Below are 21,639 nucleotides of genomic sequence, written 5' to 3' on the forward strand. Positions count from 1 at the left end.
TCTTTATTTCATCCCTCCCCTCCTTCCTGGTTTCACCCATAACCTTGTGATTCTTCCTCCCCTCCCCCGCCTTTTAACTCTGACTCCTCATCTTCTTTTCTCCAGTCCTGCTGTAGCATCAAATATACTCTTTTCCATAGATGCTGCCTGGCCTGCTGAGTTCCTCCAGGTGTGTGTGTGTATATATGGTTGAATACCATGTGATCACGAGTGAACGTCCACACTTCAGACCTCGGGGTTACTGATGAGAAGCTCAGGTGAGCCAAGCCAGGATTCTGCCCCAGTGTCCTGGTGTTTGAATGGTTAACCTCCGATGATCACAACAATCTTCCCTTGTAGCATGACTCTGACCATTGGAAAGTCAGCTCTTGGATGGCCCTTGTGCTCCTTGATGCCAGACTTGGTCAGATACTGCCCTGACATCAAGGACAGTTACCCTCATGTTGCATTTGGAATTGAACTCTTTGGTTTATGTTGTATTAACTGTTTTAAGGTACTTGCCCTGTTTTGGGTGTGGAAATACCAATGGCCTTGAATGGAAACCCTTCAAAAATTGATGGATATGGCCCAGTCCATCAGCAGTAAACCTCTCCATGCCACTGAGCACATCTACATGAAATATTGTCACAAAAGATGTTGGGCTGCTGGCAACGGTGGTGGAGGCGGATACGATAGGGTCTTTTGAGAGACTCCTGGACAGGTACATGGAGCTCAGAAAAATAGAGGACTATGGGTAACCCTAGGTAATTTCTAAGGTAAGGACATGTTCGGCACAGCTTTGTGGGCTGAAGGGCCTGTATTGTGCTGTAGGATTTTTATGTGTCTGTGTTTCTAGAAAAGCCACATTCATCATCAAGAACTTCCACCATCCAGGGACATGCTCTTTTCTTGCTGCTACCATCAGGAGCCTCAGGGCTCACACCACCAGGTTCAGGAACAGTTACTACCCCTCAACCATCAAACTCTTGAACCAAAAGGGATAACTTCACTTGCCCTATCACTGAAATGTCTCACAACCAAAGGACTCACTTTCAAGAACTCTTTATCTCATGTTCTCGATATTTATCTGCCCCGAAGGTGTGGCCTTTCATTGATTCTATTAAGATTATTGGATTTATTGAGTACTCCCACAAAAAATGAATGTCAGAGTCGAATGTGATGACATATATGTGTTTTGATAATAAACTTGCTTTGAACTTACAACTGCGGGGTAGAAGCTGTTATGCCATTCTCTCAAGGGAGAGGGAGGTTGGTCTGGGCAAGTAACACATCACGACAAATGATTAAAATATTCCCTTGCACTTTGAACATTTTACTTACTTGGATTCACGTTCCTGCACAAATGATGGCAGCAGGTGTCCAGACCAGAGGTCCGCCTCAGAGGCTCTTGGTGTGTGATTATGTTTAGTCAATAATTTACGTCAGCGTAGAAAGTGGGAATTGTAGTTAAACGGCACCTTTTATATCCCCGGGTCATTCGCAGTTTTTCACAACAAACTAAAGTACTTTCAAAGTGTAGTCATGGTTATGAGAGAGTGAACATGACAGCTGATTTATGTTCAGCTGTGTTCCAGAAACAGCAATTTGAAGAAGAATAAATAGCCCGTGTTAGTGACATTAATTTGGGGAATATGTCGGTCAAAGATTTGAGCAGACTTATCTGTATGGGGTGATGTATGTATGAGACAGTAAGCTGAAGTTAAGTATACCATCCCATTTCCATTCAAAAGAATTGTTGTTTCCATCCCAGGCTGTGATGCAGCCAGTCAATATACTCTCCACCACACATCTATAGAAGTTTGTCAAATTTTTAGTTGACATGTTGAATCTTAGCAAACTTCGAAGAAAGTAGGGGCGCTGCCTTGCTGGGTTCAGGACAGATCCTTTGAAATGATAATGTTGAGGAATTTAAGGCTGCTGACCCTCTCCACCTCCGACCCTCGGATGGGGACTGTCTCATGGACCTCCATTTTCCTCCTCCTGTAGTCGATAGTTAGCTTTGCCGACACTGAGTGAGAGGTTGCTGCTGTGGCACCATTCAACCCGATTTTCACTCTCCCTCCTATGTGCCCATTTGTCACCACCTTTTTTTTTAATTGATTTTTTAAATGCATTTTCTACAACACTACAAATAAAAAAAAACCCAAATCAAAGTAGAAAATTAGTACAGTGCAAGATAAACATACAATAGTAATATATTACAAAATAAGATAATTGAGAAAGCACCCAAGTTGAAGTCATGTAAAGTTAGTGTCCACCCCAAGCCCCACAACAAAAAAACTCCATAACAAACAAAACAAAATGTAGAAAATATAAATCAGAACATTCAAACCCCCAAAACTGTAAATACACTTGAAAACAGAAGATAATAATGCCTACTACCAAAAAAAAGAGCTGAAAGCAAGGGACTGAAAAAAAAACTTAATTAAGAGGAAAATTATGAAAATACTCAATAAAAGGTCCCCAGACCTTATGAAACTTTATATCCGAATTAAGAATTGAATAATGGATTTTTTCAAGGTCTAAACAGGACATGATATCGTTAAGCCATTGAGCATGCATGGGCGGGGCAACATCTCTCCATCTAAGGAGGATTAGACGTCTAGCCAAGAGAGAAGCAAAAGATAATATTTGACATTTAGTCGAACTCAGAAGTATACCTGTCTCACCCAAAAAACCAAACAGAGCAATTAAAGGGTTAGGTTCTAAGTGGTGATTCAGGATACAGGATAAAGTTATAAAAACATCTTTCCAAAATTTCTCTGGACTAGGACAGGTCCAGTACATATGAATAAGAGAAGCCTCGCCACTTTTGCATTTATCACAAAGAGGACTAATATTAGGGTAAAATCGAGATGATTTAGATTTGGACATTTGGGCTCAATGAACAATCTTAAACTGTAAAAGGCAGTGGCGAGCACAGAGAGAGGATGAATTAACCGATTTGAGAATCGAATCACAAATCTCATCAGATAAAAGGATATTTAAGTCATGCTCCCAAGCCATTCTAATTTTATCCACAGGGGCATGCCGTAAGGATACTAATTTATCACAGTTAAAGGATATTAAGCATTTACCCAGTGGATTTTGTCACCACCTTTGATTCAGCCAAGAACATTGGTGTCATCAAAGTTAAGTATGGACTTGGAGCTATTATTAGCCACACCGTCATAGGTATAAAGTGAGTAGAGCAGGGGACTAAGCACACAGCCCGCACTGATGGTGATTGTGGAGGAGATGATGCTGCCAATCTGGGGTCTGTAAGTGAGGAAAATGAGGAATCGTTTGCACAAATACGTTTTGAGGCCCAAGGCTTGGCGCTTAGCACATGCGATCCATGGACACTCTGTAGATAGACTCAAAATGTCATGGTCCCTTCTGGCAATCCCCTACTTGGCTATTTACCTCAGGAATCGGGCCTCAATCCCCTCATTTAGTTTCCAATCATTCCCAGGTACCACTAACTACACACACCTGCTTTCCGTCAGAAAATGCAGGATAAAGACCCTGTGATCACAACAAGGAGCTGCCAGATTGTTGGTCGACTCTGCTGTGAGTAACCTCGTTTCATGGTTCTTAGGACTGCCAGTTCTAAGTCCAGCATTGCTCCTGGATACCGATTCCACACTTGCTATGTCAATAACGCCTCCCGACTCTGCCTCCGCGCCCGTATTCTGCACTTGGGTTTGTCCACCGCCATACTTGTGTAACACGAAACGTCTTGGCGATTGAAGATAAAGGGGAGAAGATAAAGACTGGCATTATTTCTCATACGTAAATCAAAACCTACAGTGAAATGCATCGTCAGAGGCTACAGACTAGTTGGAAATACAGGCGGAAAATAGCAAATTAAGTTTTATCTGGGCAGGAGTGAGGTGCTGCATTTTGGAATGGAGCTCATTTGGAAGTAAAGCCTTGCTGTCACATATGCCATTTGATTTTACTTTATAGGAGGTGATAGTATTCAAGCGCTGCCATAGCTGGTGGTCACCCTTCTGTGATTTGAGTTTGGAACGGCATTCCACTTTGTAGGTAAAATGGCTTTACTTGGACCTCAAGTATTTTACTTGGCCTCCAGACGTGGATGCCACAAATCTGGCCTTCAGCAGATTGTGGAACTCTTGGTTCAGCCGGGGCTTCTGGTTAGGGAAGGCTCTGAATGGATTTGTGAGGGGGACACTCATCCACGACTGCTTTTATGAAGTCAGTGACAACCGTGGCATATTCGTTCGAATCCTCTGAGTCCTTGAACATGACCTAGTCCACTGGTTGGAGCAGTTCCACGGCCACTCCTCTACCATCTCTTCATTGTCCTCACTTCCAGAGCCTTGCTCTACACCCTCTGCCTGAATGCAGGTAAGAGGAGGACAGCCGGGTGATGAGATTTCCCAAAATGCTGTCTAGGGAAGGAGTGGTAGGCATTGATTAGGAGTGGTCGAGTGTGTTGGGACCCCTGGTGCTGCAGGTGATATGCTGATGATAATTGGGCAGGTATTTCTTCAAGCAAGCTTGACTGGAGTCTCGGCAATGATTTAAAAGCTGTTGGGATAGTATTCCTTGTCTGTACCTTTCATGATTTTACATACCTTATGGTACATACTTCAAGATATATTTTATATACCATCAATCAAGTGTTTTTGCTCAAGTATATGAAAAGGAAAATTAAACTGGAACTATTCGACACAGAAGCACAATTTTTGTTACAGGGACACTGCTTACATTTTAAATAAGTATTCCAATAGTTAAGTGGAAATTCTCTGTTCAATATATTTTGATGCACCTTTTAAAAGGCTAATTCATGACAACTACTGTAAACTGTACACTGTATATTCATTGGGCATCTCCGCTCCAACTACTGTAAGCAGAACTACCCTGTGGCTAAACGTTTTAAATCCGATACTCATTCCCATTCCGACATATCGATCCATGCACTCACTGAGGAAGAGCAACACTTCGTATTCCATCTGACGAGCCACCAATCTGATTGCATGAATATCAATTTCTCCTGATAAAAAATTTCCCTTCCCCCTTCCCATATTCCCCCACTCTGACCTTTTACCTCTTCTCATCTGCCTATCATTTTCCCCAGGTCCCCCTCCTCTTTTGTCTTATGGTTCACTTTCCTCTCCTATCAGATTCCTTCTTTTCCAGCCCTTAACCTTTCCCATGCCCCTGGCTTCACCTATCACCTTCCAGCTAGCCTCCTTCCCCTCCCCCCAAATTTTTATTCTGATGTCTTCCCAGTCCTGAAGAAGGGTCTTGGCCCTATATGTTGATTGTTTATTCATTACTATAGATTACTACCTGATCAGCTCAGATCCCCCAGCAATTTATATTGAATAATGTTCCTTTAGACATTTAATTCAATTTCAATTTATTTGTATGGGGCCATAGAACCATAGAACATCACAGCACAGAAACAGGCCTTTTGGCCCTTCTTGGCTGTGCCGAACAATTTTTCTGCCTATTCCCACTGACCTGCACCTGGACCATATCCCTCCAAACCCCTCTCATCCATGTACCTGTCCAAGTTTTTCTTAAATGTTAAAAGTGAGCCCGCATTCAACACTTCATCTGGCAGCTCATTCCACACTCCCACCACTCTCTGAGTGAAGAAGCCCCCCCCCCCAATGTTCCCTTGAAACTTTTCCCCCTTCACCCTTAACTCATCCTGGCCTTAGTGGAAAAAGCCTGCTTGCATTCACTCTATCTATACCCATCATAATTTTATATACCTCTATCAAATCTCCCCTCATTCTCCTACACTCCAGGGAATAAAGTCCTAACCTATTCAACCTTTCTCTGTAACTCAGTTTCTCAAGACCCAGCAACATCCTTGTAAACCTTCTCTGCACTCTTTCAACCTTATTAATATCCTTCCTGTAATTAGGTGACCAAAACTGCACACAATACTCCAAATTCGGCCTCACCAATGCCTTATACAACCTCACCATTACATTCCAACTCTTATACTCAATATTTTGATTTATAAAGGCCAATGTACCAAACATAGAAACAAGAATTATGCCTTCCTTAATGTGTGAGCAGTATTCTACCCTCTGCATTTCTAAACCACCTAACCAAGTTGTCTACATTCTGTTGGTATTCTGCAATTGCTTTTTGTTAGCTTGCCATAAGTAAGGAAATAAACCGTCAGGATCATGGCTTCTGACTACAGTTCAATGACTGTGCTGTGGTGTTTAGGTGATGCCCTTCCACAGCTGAACAACCCACACTGAGATTTAGTGACAGTGCTCTCAGATCGCTCCTGGACTCTTACTTTAGAGCAAGGTGGCGGAACTCTAGCACCGAACCCAGTAGTCCACTATCAAGCGATAAATACGAGCAAGTTCATCACATGTCGATGAGATGAACAAGTCCTTAGAATGTTAACAAGCAGCCGTTAGAAAATGTTTGATCTGGAGTAGGGAGACTTCAATCTTGTAAGCTCATTTGGACTTTATTTTGTTGTGTCTGAGGGAATGACAGAACTCAGGAGAAAGGCATTTTGCCTCACGTGACTTTTATGAAAGAGCAATCTGATTAATTCCTCTTATCTCAGCTCTTCACTTACCGTACTTTATCGCTTCCTTTCGATGCTGAGACACGATCAGGTGCAGGATGGTTATGGCGCAGGGTGTATAGGCTGAATCGAAGCGGCGGGAAATGAGCCAATGTGTGCCCCTTGCTGGGGTGGAGGCAATTTGGTGTGGCAGAGCTGAGGTGAGGCAAATGGAGGGGAGGCGGAGTCATGGTGGAGCATGGGCCTGAGAGCGAGGACAGTGAGGATAGGTCCAGCATTTGATTGATTTAGGTGCCAATCCAAATCGGAAAGGCCCGGCATGGGCTGGATCGAGGCGGTGGGGCTTGTGTCCCGAGAGCGTATCGAAGTGGCAGGGCCCGGTTCAAGAGCAAGGAGCGACCCAAGCTTTGGACGATTGAAGTGCCAGGCCAGATTGAAAAGAACAAGGTGTCAGGGTGGGCCAGTTCAGTTTGCTGCAGCGCGAGGTTTACACGTCTCTGCGCTGAACTCAGACTGTGGCCTGGACTCCCCTTTGTGAACTTCAATTCTGAACTCTACTAGCTTCCTTTCATTGTTTGCACAATTTGTTTTTATTTCACTCTGCACATTGGGTGTTCGACGGTCTTCTTTTGGTCTATTGGGTTTCTTTGTTTTGTGGCTGCCTGTAAGGAAACAAATCTCAAGGTTATATAAAATACACATACTTTGATAATAAATGCACATTGAACCTTGAACTTTGACATACATCATCAGTGATGTAACCTGGGGTCATCGGGTGTTTCGGGTCTTTCGGCTTCAGACACCCTCACTCAGGAATTTACATATCAAGTTTCTTTTGAAAGTTGTTACTCCCTCTTTCACTCTCATTTTTGTAGTGCATTCCATACCAGAACTATTCAGTGCACTGAAGGATTCTATTTCCCTGTGATTATTTTATCAGTAATCTTAAATCTCTGCTCTCTGCTTGCTGGGAAACAATTTATCTTTATTAGAACATCTCTTATAAATCTACCTTAACTATTACTGCTCCAAGGAGAATAATGTCAGCTTCTCCAATCTTTACACTTAATGCAAGTGCTTCATCTTCACATGGTCATAAAATAATCTGGACATCGCATTTAAGGCCATCATTTAGAGAGCTGTCTCTGTGCTTGACAACTCCCTAACCATTGAGATATACCACATGAGGAAAGTTAATTCTAAAACTGCAATAACAAACTCTTCGTGTGCAACTTCTTTATTGCTGCCATCACTTAATTGAAACCCCTGACTGTGTGCGTAGGTTATCAATTGGTTTCCCTATAGTGCTGATGACTTCCTGACACGGTCCATGTGCTGAACTTAAATTATGCTTTCTGATATTATTGATCCATAAATAATATTGGTCTAAATATTCCTCTTTCACATTGCGGTGTAAATAGAAGTGAAGCCTTTTGGGGGCAGATTGTGGTTAACACCATTGGGTCTCGCAACATTGCCAACTTCTAGACTGCGCAGACCAAAACACATTGTAGGAGCCTAGAATTAATTCATATCTCTTTACTTGTAATACTAATTGCTCTGTGGAATTCTGTGGAATGAACTGCCAGTGGAAGTAGCTGGTGCAGATTTGATTTCAACACTTAAAAGACGTTTACATACTTGGGTGGGAAGGGGGTTGGAGGGCTGTGTGCAGGTTGATGGGACTAGGCAGAATAATAGTTCAGCATGGACTAGATGGGCTGAAAGGCCTGGCTCTATGCTGTAGTGCTGCATGATTAGTCTGGAACTTATGCAGGAAATATCTTGTGCTTTGGTGCTGACATAAAAAAAAGGCTGCCTGATTTTAATGGGAAACTGGTTTGATTTTATAATTACTTTTTTTAGTGCGATTTAAACTGTCCAGTGTTAATCACTTTGGTGGAAATTAGCTGTTAAGGGAAATGGGAGTTGAGGATGTGTGGGAAGGGATACTGTTAGGCTTTTAATTTTTTTTTTCATTTGTGCATTTATTGGAGTCGAGACATCACAGACATGGCTAGTATTTATTACTGTTTTAAATTTCCTTAAGAAGCTAGTAGTGAGTATATTCATAACATAAGTTAGCTAGTAACTCAAGTGTTTTCATTAGAGATTTGAGGAACAAGCAGAATGGTCAGGGTGCAAAGATTTACAAATATTGTTCCAAAAAGATGTAAAGGCATCACCTAGCCCATTTTAAGGTTTCTGACCTACTGTGATTGCCCCAAAATTCCTTGGAATTAAGGGTTTGTCCTTGCTTGCTTCATTTATTTGTCCTTACCTCACTGCTCCCCTCCATCATTCCATCTCTCTCCCCTCCTCACTCTCTCATTCTGCCCATCACCACACATTCTTCCTCCCCTTCCCCTCTTCACTTCCTTCCCTTTATTCCACGTTCCACTGTCCTCTCCTTTTTGAGTCCATCTCCTTCAAATCCCATCACCTCCCAATTTTGCACCTCAGTCCACACTCCCCCTCCCTCACAAACTGATCAAGCCCCTCCCCCTCACCTAGTCCATTTGTTTACTCTAGCTCCCCCCCCCCCAACATTTTATCTGGGCTATCTCCCCCATCTTCCCTTCGACTCCTGATGAATGGTCTTGATCTGAAACGTCAGCTCTCCATTTCCTCCCATAGACGCCAAGTTTCTTCAGTTAATCCAGGAATAAATTCAGATGTACCCAAAAAAAAAAAGATCTCTTTATCACTTGGAGCTGAAAACATAGAATCTGGTGGTGAGCAATGAACCAATCAGGTCACAGTGCCTGAGCTTTCCAATGAACTGTAGACCAAGAGAATGGCATGCTGGGATTGGGCTGTGCTTAGCATTGGACTTAGCATCACAACATCTGCAGGATTAGATCTGAATACAGCTGACAACCCGAGGCGGAAGTAAACCCATCTGGTGCAGGATTGTCATCCTGGAGCAGGAACCAACCAATGGCATCCATATCAGATTAAAATAAATGCAATGACTGGGAAGGAATTGATAAGCTAAGTAACACTTCACATCTCTTGTTCTGATTACTTGTTTTTCTTTCAGTTTTATTTTACTGTTCTAAGTTGCCTGAATTTTTCACCTCAGATGGTTGAGGAAGTTCCAAATCCTAAGGACTTTCTACAGGGGCACAATTGAGAGCACCCTGACTGGCTGCATCACTGCCTGGTATGGGAACTGTACATCCCTCAGTCGCAGGTCTCTGCAGAGAGTGGTGCGGACAGCCCAGCGCATCCGTGGGTATGAACTTCCCACGATTCAGGACATTTACAAGGACAGGTGTGTAAAAAGGGCCTGAAGGATCACTGGGGACCCGTGTCACCTCAACCGCAATCTATTCCCGCTGCTACCATCTGGGAAACGGTACCGCAGCATAAAAGCCAGGACCAACAGGCTCCCGGACAGCTTCTTCCACCAGGCCATCAGACTGATTAACTCACGTGAACATTACTGTATTTCTATTTTATATTGACTGTCCTATTGTATATACTATTTATCATAAATTACTATAAATTGCACACTGCGCATTTAGATGGAGGCATGATGTAAAGATTTTTACTCCTCATGTATATGAAGAATGTAAGTAATAAAATCAACTCAATTCGATTCACATTTTACAAACATTCACATTGTACACGGTAACTCACTATAACATGAGATTGGGAAGTGACTGAAAGCATTGCATATTTCAAAGACTATGGGACGTGGCGATGCCGGAGATTCTCAGTGACTTCAGGCTGCTGGCTAATGAAACAAGGAAAGCGACTAAATACTTTGTTAATCACTCTTCTTTCTCTGGGAAACGATCATTGCAAGCCATAGCCCTGTAACTTCTCTTTGGACTCAATGTGGCCAGAGCTGAGGTGAAGGCGGGCAGCGGGCAGCATCGCCGAGATTGAGGAAGGCCCGAGGCTCGATCGATTTTAAGCACCAGGCTGAATTGGAAAGGTTGGGTAGAGGCCGACCGAAGCAGCGGGGTCCAGGCCCCAGAGCCTACCAAGGTGACTGCAGGCAAGCATGCAGGTACAGCAGGCAGGGAAGAAAGCTAAAGGCATGTTGGGCTTCATAACAAGGGGAGTTGAGTATAGGAGCAAAGGGGTCCTTCTACAGTTGTACAGGGCCCTGGTGAGACCACACCTGGAGTATTGTGTTCAGTTTTGGTCTCCAAATTTGAGGAAGGACATTCTTGCCATTGAAGGAGTGCAGCGTCGGTTCACGAGGTTGATTCCCGGGATGGCGGGACTGTTGTCTGTTGAAAGATTGGAGCAACTGGGCTTGTATACACTGGAATTTAGAAGGATGAGAGGGGATCTGACTGAAACATATAAGATTATTAAGGGATTGGACACGCTAGAGCAGTGGTTCTCAACATGGGGCGTACGCCCCTGATGCACCATCAATAACTCACACTGAGACGTAGGCGAGATATCGGCTTTTATTGACTGGAAGAAGGAACCAGGAGTGAGTGTCCATCATACTATGTCCTGGAGACTGAGGCCGATCTTCAGGCCGCAGGTCTCCTTTATACAGGGGCCTGTGGGAGGAGCCACAGGAGCAGTCAGCAGGGGCGTGTCCTGACAGGCACATAGTTCACCACAGCCCCACAGGGAGGTAATTTGATTTTTAAGGGGGGCAATTCGAGAATGAGTTATTAACAGTGAATTTTTTCTAGTAAGTCTGTGTGAGTATGAGTGTGTGTGCGAGTTAATACATATGTGTATATACAGTATGCATACATAAAAATACTTGTGTGTATGTACATGTGTAATTGCGTATGTACTGTATATATAGTGTATCACCATCATTACAACCATCAAATGGCTTTCATAATTAAATTAATGAATTGACTGATGTAGGAAGGAACGAATGAACAAGTCCAAACGCGTAAGAAACTCGTATGAGGTCGCGCCAATGCTGCTTTTTGCAGTAGCTTTCGGTTCTTGGTGGTGTGAAGGTGTGTACATTGCGTCATCTCTTTTAAACGGTGTATCTGTCTTTGTATGCTGTAGAAACGAATCGGCATTGTTTTATTTATTTATTATTACTATTATTTTAATATCACTTAATGTTCTTTTTTTTTACAATTTCTTAGTAATTTCTTCCTCAGAACTTTAACAGTCCTTTGGTTCTTTTATTTTTCTCTTTCATGAATGCCATGTTCTTTGGAAGCTTGTTTAAACCAAGTTAATGGTCTTTTAGGCTTCCTCCAGGTGAATAGGAGTTCACTTTTTGAATAATAAGAACTATATATCACCACAGGGGGCACCAGGATTTTAGAGGTGATTAGGTGGGGCATGGCCAAAAAAAGGGGTTGGGAACCACTGTGCAAGAGGCAGGAAACATGTTCCCGCTGATGGGTGAGTCCAGAACCGGAGGCCACAGTTTAAGAATAAGGGGTAGGCCATTTAGAATGGAGTTGAGGAAAAACTTTTTCACCCAGAGAGTTGTGGATCTACGGAATGCTCTGCCTCAGAAGGCAGTGGAGGCCAATTCTCTGGATGCTTTCAAGGAAGAGTTAGGTAGAGCTCTTAAAGATAGCGGAGTCAAGGGATATGGGGAGAAGGCAGGAAGGGGGTACTGATTGTGGATGATCAGCCATGACCACACTGAATGGCGGTGCTGGCTCAAAGGGCCGAACGGCCTACTCCTGCACCTACTGTCTATTGTCGATTGACTGAAACTGACGTTTGGATGCTAATGTAAGCACTGGGCCAAAGCTTGAGTACCGAACCAGGCTCCAGTGTGCACTGTTAGGAGATGAATCTCAAGGTTGTATAACGTATACGTACTTTGATAATAAATATACTTTGAACTTTGAGACAGCATTCCCAAAGGTAGATCTGTGCTCCAGAACTAGCAAAGGTTCTAATCAAACTGTTATTTCAATTCAAGATTGTTTAATGTCATTTTCAGTAAAGGAGAATTAAATATTCATTATTACAGATCCAACGGGGTGTCTAGGGAGGGGTAGCACCCCCGGTGTGGGGCCTGCCGTGCCCTTTTTCAGGGCAGCTCATCCACGTTTGGTCCCCACCTGGCGCTCAGCTCTCTCCTTGCGGCTCCAGGTAGCTGTAACACGTGCAGCGGCCACCCCCCGGTAAACCGTCTCGGCAGACGGGCCAGACCAAGTGAGGGTAGCTGATGGGTCTTCGACCTTCGGTGAGGTGGGGGACTTGTCTGTCCCAGTGTGTGAAGTCTGGCCCCGGCGGATTGAGCGGAGGAGACCGATTAATGGTCCAACGGTCAAGGAGGCAGGCCAGCAGGCGCTTGTGGAGCGTGAAGAGCGCGACAAGGCACTGAGACGTCCTGGTCATTCACCGCAAGAGGTGGTGAGCCTTTTAAACTCACCCGGCAGAAGGCAAAGGCAAACCACTGTTTCCTGCCACGTACACGATTTCCCAACGTGTCAGAGCGGCGTGGAGCGAAATCGTCCGCCAACTGGAAATTCCAGATGCGACCTAACGACGACGACAGATCCAACACAGCTCAAAAGCCAATGAAATAAGACAAAGAGCATGATAATAGAAAGAAAACACACAATAAAGATAAATACATAAGATAGCTTATATACACATATTGATTATGTGTCCAGAATGAGATGCTAGGCTCAGTTTGCCTGAACATAAGGTGGCTGATGGGAAATGATAAACTAGTGGTGGTTGGGGGTGTAGAGGGGTGGGTTAGTGGCCAGAGGTGTTGATCAGCCTTACTGCTTGGGGAAACTCGCTGACACCTCCTCTTATCTACCGCTGGACAATGACCCCACTAGGGAGCACCAGTCCATTGTCTCCCAAACCATTTCCGATCTCATCAGCTCGGGAGATGTCCCATCCATGGCCACCAAACTTATAGTTCCCACACCCCGCACTTCCCATTTCTACCTCCTACCTAAGATTCACAAACCTGCCTGTCCAGGCGGACCCATTGTCTCTGCTTGCTCCTGCCCCACTGAACTTACTTCTGCCTATCTCGACTGTTTTATCTCCCCTTGTTCAATCCCTTCCCACCTATGTCCGTGATACTTTCCATGCTTTACATCTCTTCAAAGATTTCAAGTTCCCTGGCCCCCACCACCTCATTTTCACCATGGACGTCCAGTCCCTATGTACCTCTATCCCCCACTAAGAAGGTCTCCAAGCTCTTCGTTTCTTCCTGGATTCCAGACCCAGCCAGTCACCTTCTACCACCACTCTTCTCCGCTTCACGGAATTAGTCCTCACCCTTAACAATTTCTCCTTTGGCTCCTCCCACTTCCTCCAGACTAAAGGTGTAGCCATGGGCACCCGCACGGGTCCTAGCTACGCCTGTCTTTTTGTCAGCCATGTGGAGCAATCTTATGTTCCAAGCCTACACCGGTACCTGTCCTCCTCTTTTCTTGCGTTATATCGACGACTGCATCGGTGCTGCTTCCTGCACGCATGCTGAGCTCGTCGACTTCATTAACTTCGCCTCCAACTTTCACCCCGCCCTCAAATTCACCTCATCTATTTCCGACACCTCCCTCCCCTTTCTAGATCTTTTTGTTTCTATCTCTGGAGACAGCCTATCCACCGACGTTTCCTACAAACCTACTAACTCCCACAGCTACCTAGACTATTCCTCCTCCCACCATGTGTCCTGCAAAAATGCTATCCCTTTCTCTCAATTCCTCCGCCTCCACCGCATCTGCTCTCAGGATGAGGCCTTTCATTCTAGGACAAAGGAGATGTCTTCCTTTTTTAAAGAAAGAGGCTTCCCTTCGTCCACTATCAACTCTGCCCTCCATCGCGTCTCCCGTATTTCACGCACCTCTGCCCTCACCCCATCCCCCCACCAGCCCACCAGGAATAGAGTCCCCCTGGTCCTCACCTATCACCCTACCAGCCTACAGATCCAACGTATAATCCTCCATAACTTCCGCCACCTCCTACGTGATCCCACCACCAACCACATCTTCCCCTCCCCCCCACTCTCGGCTTTCCGCAGGGATCGCTCCCTACGCGACTCCCTTGTCCATTCATCCTCCCATCCCTCCCCACCGACCTCCCTCCGGGCACTCATCCCTGCAAACGGAAGAAGTGCTACACCTGCCCCCACACTTCTTCCCTCACCACCATCCCAGGCCCCAGACAGTCCTTTCAGGTGAGGCACCACTTCACCTGCGAGTCAACTGGGGTGATATACCGTATCTGGTGCTCCCGATGTGGCCGTTTACACATTGGGGAGACCCGCCGCAGACTGGGAGACCGTTTCGCCGAACACCGGCGCTCAGTCCTCCAGCAGTGGCGGGATCTCCCTGTGGCCACACACTTCAATTCCACAGACCACTCCCACTTCGACATGTCTGTCCATGGCCTCCTCTACCGTCAAGATGAGGCCACACGCAGGGCGATGGAGCAATACCTTATCTCCCGCCTAGGTAGCCTCCTACCTGCCGGCATGAACATCCAACTCACAGACCTCCGTTGATACCCCTGCAACCCCCCCCTTACCCCCATCCCTATCTATTATTTCAGTCTAGTTCTCTTTCTCTCTTTCTCCCCCCTCACTCTAATCTCCCCCCAGCCCTACCTTTCTTTCTCTTTTACTTCCCATAATTCTCTGCCTTCCCCCTAGGCCATTTCCCTCCAACCTATCACTTCCTAGCTCTCTACTTTATCCCTCCCCCCACTTCTTATCCCCCCCTTGACCATCCCATGTTACTTTGCTCCTGATGAAGGGTTTTGGCCCAAAACATCGTCACTACCTCCTCCCATAGATGCTGTCTGGCCTGCTGAGTTCTGCCAGCATTTTGTGTTTTTATTTATTTCCAGCATCTGCAGATTCACTCGTGTTGCTTGGGGAAAGTAACTGGTTTTGAGTCTGGTGGTCCTGGCGTGGATTCTACATGACTTCTTCCCTGATGGGAGTGGGACAAACAGTCCAAGAATAGATCCGTGATCACATGGAAAATTCCTTTGTCATGGTCCCGTCAGGCAATGCCCCACCTTGCTATTACCTCAGTAACTGGGCCTCTATCCCCCCCCCATCTAATTTCCTATCATTCCCAGTTCCACTAATTACACACACCCACTTCCCATCAGTAACTGCAGGATAAAAACCCTGGAATCACAACAAGGAGCTGCCAGCTCGTTTGTCAACTCTTGTATGAGTAACCTCGTTTCACGGTTCTTTAGGACTGGCAGTTCTAATTTCCGCATTGTTTCCTGGATTCACTACATGAACCTGGTTTCTGCGTAAAGACTGTCCTGGATACCTATTCCACGCTCGCTACGGTGCTAACACCTCCTGACTCTGTCTTCGCGCCCGTGTTCTGCACTTGGGTTCATCCCCAGCCACGTCCCTGCAACATCCTTATGTATATCCTGAGTATATAAAGCAGGACAGATCGAATCCAAATTGTTCTATACTGAATTGTCAAGGTGACAGGAAGTGTCAGTGAAGGTGCTGTTCGAACAACATTTAATCACTGCTAACGTACACACAGATAGTCAGTTCCAGTTTTGCCAGGATCACTTGAGTTCAGACAGAATAACAGCCTTAGTTCAACCAGGAACCAAGGCTCTGACTCCCAGAGCTGAGGTGAGGATGACAAGGGCACCATTTGACCAAGTGTAGTTTCAAAGGTCTGAAGTCGGTGGGAAAATGTGCCAATGGTTGGACGCATAACTTGCACAAAGGAAGATGATTGTGATTGACATAGGTCAATCATCCAACCCCAGAATATCATTGCAGAAGTTTGTCAGGGCCTAATCATCTACAACTGCTTCATCAATATTCTCACATAATTTTGTCTCAAGTGGGTGTGATTTTTATCTTACACAAAATGCTGGTGGAACGCGGCAGGCCAGGCAGCATCTACAGGGAGAAGCACTGTCGATGTTTCTGGCCGAGACCCTTCATCCTGACTCGGCCCGAAACGTCGACAGCGCTTCTTCCTATAGAAGCTGCCTGGCCTGCTGTGTTCCACCAGCATTTTGTGTGTGTGTTGCTTGGATTTCCAGCATCAGCAGATTGTCTCTTGTTTGTGACCATTCTTTCAATATTGACAGGCTTGAATCTTAGAACCTGACACCCAATAATACTGTGGGAACACCTTCACTATAAACATTGAAAGGATACAAGAAGGCGGCTCACCACCATCTTGTTAAGAGCATTTAAAGATAGGAAAACAATGTTGGCCTTGCCGTTAATGGAAAAAAGTCTAGAGTAAAGCTTTAAACACTTCAAGTCCTGGGCTGACCTGTTTCTTTTTCTTTGCTTATATCCAACTCCTTTCTCACTACTCTGTTCCTGAGCCACCACAGGACACTAAGGCTTTTTGGTTGGGTGGCGGGAAAGTAAAGAAGCCGCCCACAGTCAGCTTTGGTTTCACAGCTCCGTCAGGAAGTTTGTGGCTCCAGACCCCACTCCAGAGCCAAGAACACAAGGATCCATGCTAGCAATCCAGTGTAGATCCGAAGGCATGTTGAACAGTTGGAGATATCATTTATCAACTGCAATATTAAACCGAGACCCCATATGTTCTCTTAAATAAAACAGATTCTATGACATAATTGCAAAAAGAAACACCCGATTTGTTATCCTTATCACTTGGCCAATATTTATATCTCAGTTAACGTTGATGGTTGTCACAAGATTGTTCAGAAGAGCATGAGTGTTTGAGATGTATGCCATAGACGGTAAAATGCTTGAGTTACTTCTGATCTGTTACATCACTGGCATTTAGGGCAACAATGAAAGTCTTCCATCTCTGGTGGTGTTCAGTGATCCCTTCATTGTGTCAGTAGCTTCCTCACAGCTTTCGCTCCTGTCAGACATGCAAGTCCCAGGTGGAGTGTAGAGTGTGCCATCACACTCAAAGGTAGAAGGATTCTTCCTTGCTGTTTCCATAACTATTTCGTTTTACCAGTCAGGGTTGTTAGCCCTGAGCTGAAATCCTGAACCTGGAGGTCTGACGGACCACTCTTAGTCTGACCTCTACCCTTTGACCTGTTTGGCATGGGTGACCCTACCAAGAGCCAAAGCATAAAGCCCTGACTCCAGCCAATATAGCTCTCCAGGTCATTGAGGCATGTGGACTTCTTGGAGGTTTAAAATGCTTTTATGACTTTAAGGAAATATAAATCAAGCATTTCTTTTCTTTAAACCCTTCCTGTTTCCTTTCACATCGTATATTCTTACTATTCCTGTCAATAAATTCAGTAGTGAGGTTGAGTGTTGGGAAAGGACACCGTTTCTTTTTAGAGGGTGGGTATGGTGTGCGGAAACAAACTCTTTATGCCTCTGTCGATTGCTCAGTTTACTGTTATGGCTGCCTGGGATGACTGTTCCATGAGGACAGAGATTCCCTAGACTGTCAAATAGAACAGTGGATTGCTACACAGCAAAATGCGCTCAGCTTTGAGGACGTGTGATAGTGCTACAGAAATACCCAGCTGATTAGCGCTGCCTCAGATGTGCCATCTGTTCTTTGGAATTTACGAGACACCATTTTTTTCTTCGTGCTTGCATATGAAAGGCAACAACACAGTGTTTCTTCCTAGAGAATAATTATATGTTGGTACACGTCTGATCACCAATTCTTTGGGAATTTGCAATGCATAAAATGACTGGATACTTCATGCTTTCCAACAGGGACTGCAATTCAAACATAACTTATTAGTTGTAAAACATTTTGGAATGTTCTGAGGTTGTGGAAGATGTCAGATGCAGACGTACAGATACACTCCCCAGGTGGCATAATTTTATCTTGTTGCTTTCGGTTGAAATATTGTTTGTTGGTATTTTAGTAATCACTGCTATGCTCATTTGCATTTTTCACCCTACAAGGCTTTCTCTTTCATCTAACATGTAGTTTCTCCACACGTGGGTAAGAGTGGTTGGCAGGGTGGAGCTACGTCTCTACCAAAGGAGGTGTAAGGCGCCCCTTCCCTCTGCCAGCCTGCAGGTCACCCTTGGGCAATGTGTAGCACCTGCTTAGCCCCTGATCAGGGTCATGTGAAGCCATGTGAGCAGGTGGTGGATGGTCGTACTAGCGGCTGGCGCATATCACAAGTCCTGGTTATGCCATCACTGACACCAGGCGGACAATCTCTGAAGAGTATTGACAATGGCTGGAAGTCACCCATCTTGTAAAGACACTGCCCAGTAGAAGATAATGGTAAACCACTTCTGTTGAAAAATTTGCCAAAAAGCAATCAGGATCACTGATCCCGATCACCTGTGTCATACGACACGGCACATAATGACGATGACGATGGTTAAGATATTGCATAATAAGGCTGAGCAAATTAAAGTTCTAGACTTGCAAAAGCACTGAAATTATTCAGTGCTTAGGATAAAATCAAAGTTGTTAGTTTCATTTGTTACAAAATTGTACTTATATTGTTTTGAAATTAAATCCACTTTTTTGATAGAGATATGGAAGAGGAAGTATTTAGAATATAGAATATAGAAAACTTACAGCACAATACAGGCCTTTCGGTCCACAAAGTTGTGCTGAACATATCCCTACCTCAGAAATGACTAGGCTTACCTACAGCCCTCTATTTTACTAAGCTCCATGTACCTATCTAAAAGCCTCTTAAAAGATCCTATCGTATCCGCCTCCACCACCGTTGCCAGCAGCCCATTCCACGCACTCACCACTCTCTGAGTAAAAAACTTACCCCTGACATCTCCTCTGTACCTGCTTCCAAGCACCTTAAAACTGTGTCCTCTTGTGACAACCATTTCAGCCCTGGGAAAAAGCCTTTGACTATCCACATGATCAATACCTCTCCTCATCTTGTACACCTCTATCAGGTCACCTCTCATCCTCCTTCGCTCCAAGGAGAAAAGGCTGAGTTCACTCAACCTATTCTCATAAGGCAACATCCTTGTAAATCTCCTCTGCACCCTTTCTATGGCTTCCACATCCTTCCTGTAGTGAGGTGACCAGAACTGAGCACGGTACTCCAAGTGGGGTCTGACCAGGGTCTTATATAGCTGCAACATTCCCTCTTGGCTCTTAAACTCAATCCCATGATTGATGAAGACCAATGCACCGTATGCCTTCTTAACCACAGAGTCACCCTGCACAGCTGCTTTGAGTGCGATGGACTCAGACCCCAAGATCCCTCTGATCCTCCACACTGCCAAGAGTCTTACCATTAATACTATATTCTGCCATCATATTTGACCTACCATATTTATTCATATTTATTGAGAGTGGGGTGGCATAGTAGTGTAACATTTAATTTAATGCTTTACAGCACCAGCTGTACAATCCTGGTTTAATTCCCACTGCCGCCTTTAAGGAGTTTGTATGTTCTCCCCGTGATCAGGTTTCTTCTGGTAGTTCTGGTTTCCTCCCGCATTTTAAAGACGTACAGATTAGGGTTAGTAAGTTGTGGGCATGCTTTGTTGGCGTCGGAAACAAGTGGCACCTGGGGCTGCCCCCAGCACATCTTCGGTCTGTGTTGGCTGTTGACTCAAATGACACATTTCACCGTATGTTTTGATGGTTCAATGTACATGTGGCAAATAAATCTAATCTTTAAATCTTTGTCTTTAAAAGAAAGAGAAACATCCTCAATCAATTATTGATCTGGCATGAACATGCAGACGAGAAGGGAGCACTTGGCTACTCAGACCAAGTTAATTAAATCATGGCTGATCTGAACGCAACTTCATCTTGCTTTCCTATCTGCTTTTCACCTTCTTGCTTATCAAGGATCTGTCTACTCTTTCTTAAACATATTCAAAGATCCTGTTTTCACTACCCTTTGAAGAAAAGTTTGGTGAATATAGTTTCTCCTGAACCTTCCCACTGGGTTTTGCCTGAACCCCTCAGGATGGGGAAAACTCAATAAAGGTTTAGAAAACAATTCGCTCATTCATTATGTGCTGTGTCGTACGACATCATCATTATGTGCCGTGTCATATGACATCAGCATTATGTGCCATGTCGTATGACATCATCATTACGTGCCATGTCATGTGACATGGGCGATCACGGTCTTTCCATGACCATGATTGTTCTTGGCAAATTTTCCTACAGAAGTGGTTTTCCATTGCCTTCTTCTGGGCAGTGTCTTTACAAGACGGGTGACCCCAGCCTCTGTCAATACTCCAGAGAGCCTGAAGAGACTGGCCTGGTCACATAACCAGGATTTGTGATCTACACCTGCTGCTCAAATGACTATCCACCACCTGCTCCCATGGCTTCACATGACCCTGATTGGGTGGGGGGGGGGGTTCAGTGGGTGCTACACCTCGCCCAAGGGTGACCTGCAGGGGCTAGCGGAGGGAAGGAGCACCTTACAGCTCCTTTGGTACAGATGTATCTCCACCCCACCACCAATTAGTAAACAATGTTTATTAAAACACCATAAATACTGTAGCATAAACAGACACTACAAATAATATGTGCAATGCCCTGGTTCATATTTTTACTGTTATGCTGTAAGTTTTTCACTTCGCAGTTCAGTAAGAGCACTCTGTTCTTCTGTCGGCCTGTTTGGGTTATCGTTGAAGATAAGGATGATGAGGAACGTGCGCCGTCCAGTCAGGATGGTAGAATTAGGGGAAGGTTTTCTGGGTGAGGGACAATGAGGCTGGGCTTGGGGTCTTTTTTTGGTTTGGTGGGAGATGAAGAGAGAAGACGCTGAGGAGAACCGGTCGTAGTACGCGATCCGGTGGGAGACCCGTTTGTTCGAGATGGATTGCGAGTGACGTTTGGAAGGTGGCGTGTGCTTTCACGTTGACGTGAGTAACAGAGAAGTTCAAGATGAGCTCCAACTTGTGCACATTTGACTGTTTAATTAGAATGGGCCCTGTTCTTTTTGTTATTCTTTACTAACCCTTCAGTTAAAATTCATAAATATAATTCCCTTAATCGTATGCATTGTTCTGTCTGTTATTTTGTGGCACTGATTTGTAACAGGGTAGCAAATTACACAGCATCCACACAAACTGGGGTTTGGGGTGGGAGAGCCGTCTCAATCTCACGAGCTTAGCGGGACCAGAGTGTGTCTTCCCCAGACTTGCACAGCCAATGAAACCAAGGGTTTCATAAGATATTGCAAGTAATGTCCAATGGTAAGATATAATATAAATTATTATTCTGTAATTGTGTTTATGTATTCTGTATCTT

Source organism: Hypanus sabinus, chromosome 24 (assembly GCF_030144855.1).
Source record: "Hypanus sabinus isolate sHypSab1 chromosome 24, sHypSab1.hap1, whole genome shotgun sequence".
NCBI lineage: Eukaryota > Metazoa > Chordata > Chondrichthyes > Myliobatiformes > Dasyatidae > Hypanus > Hypanus sabinus.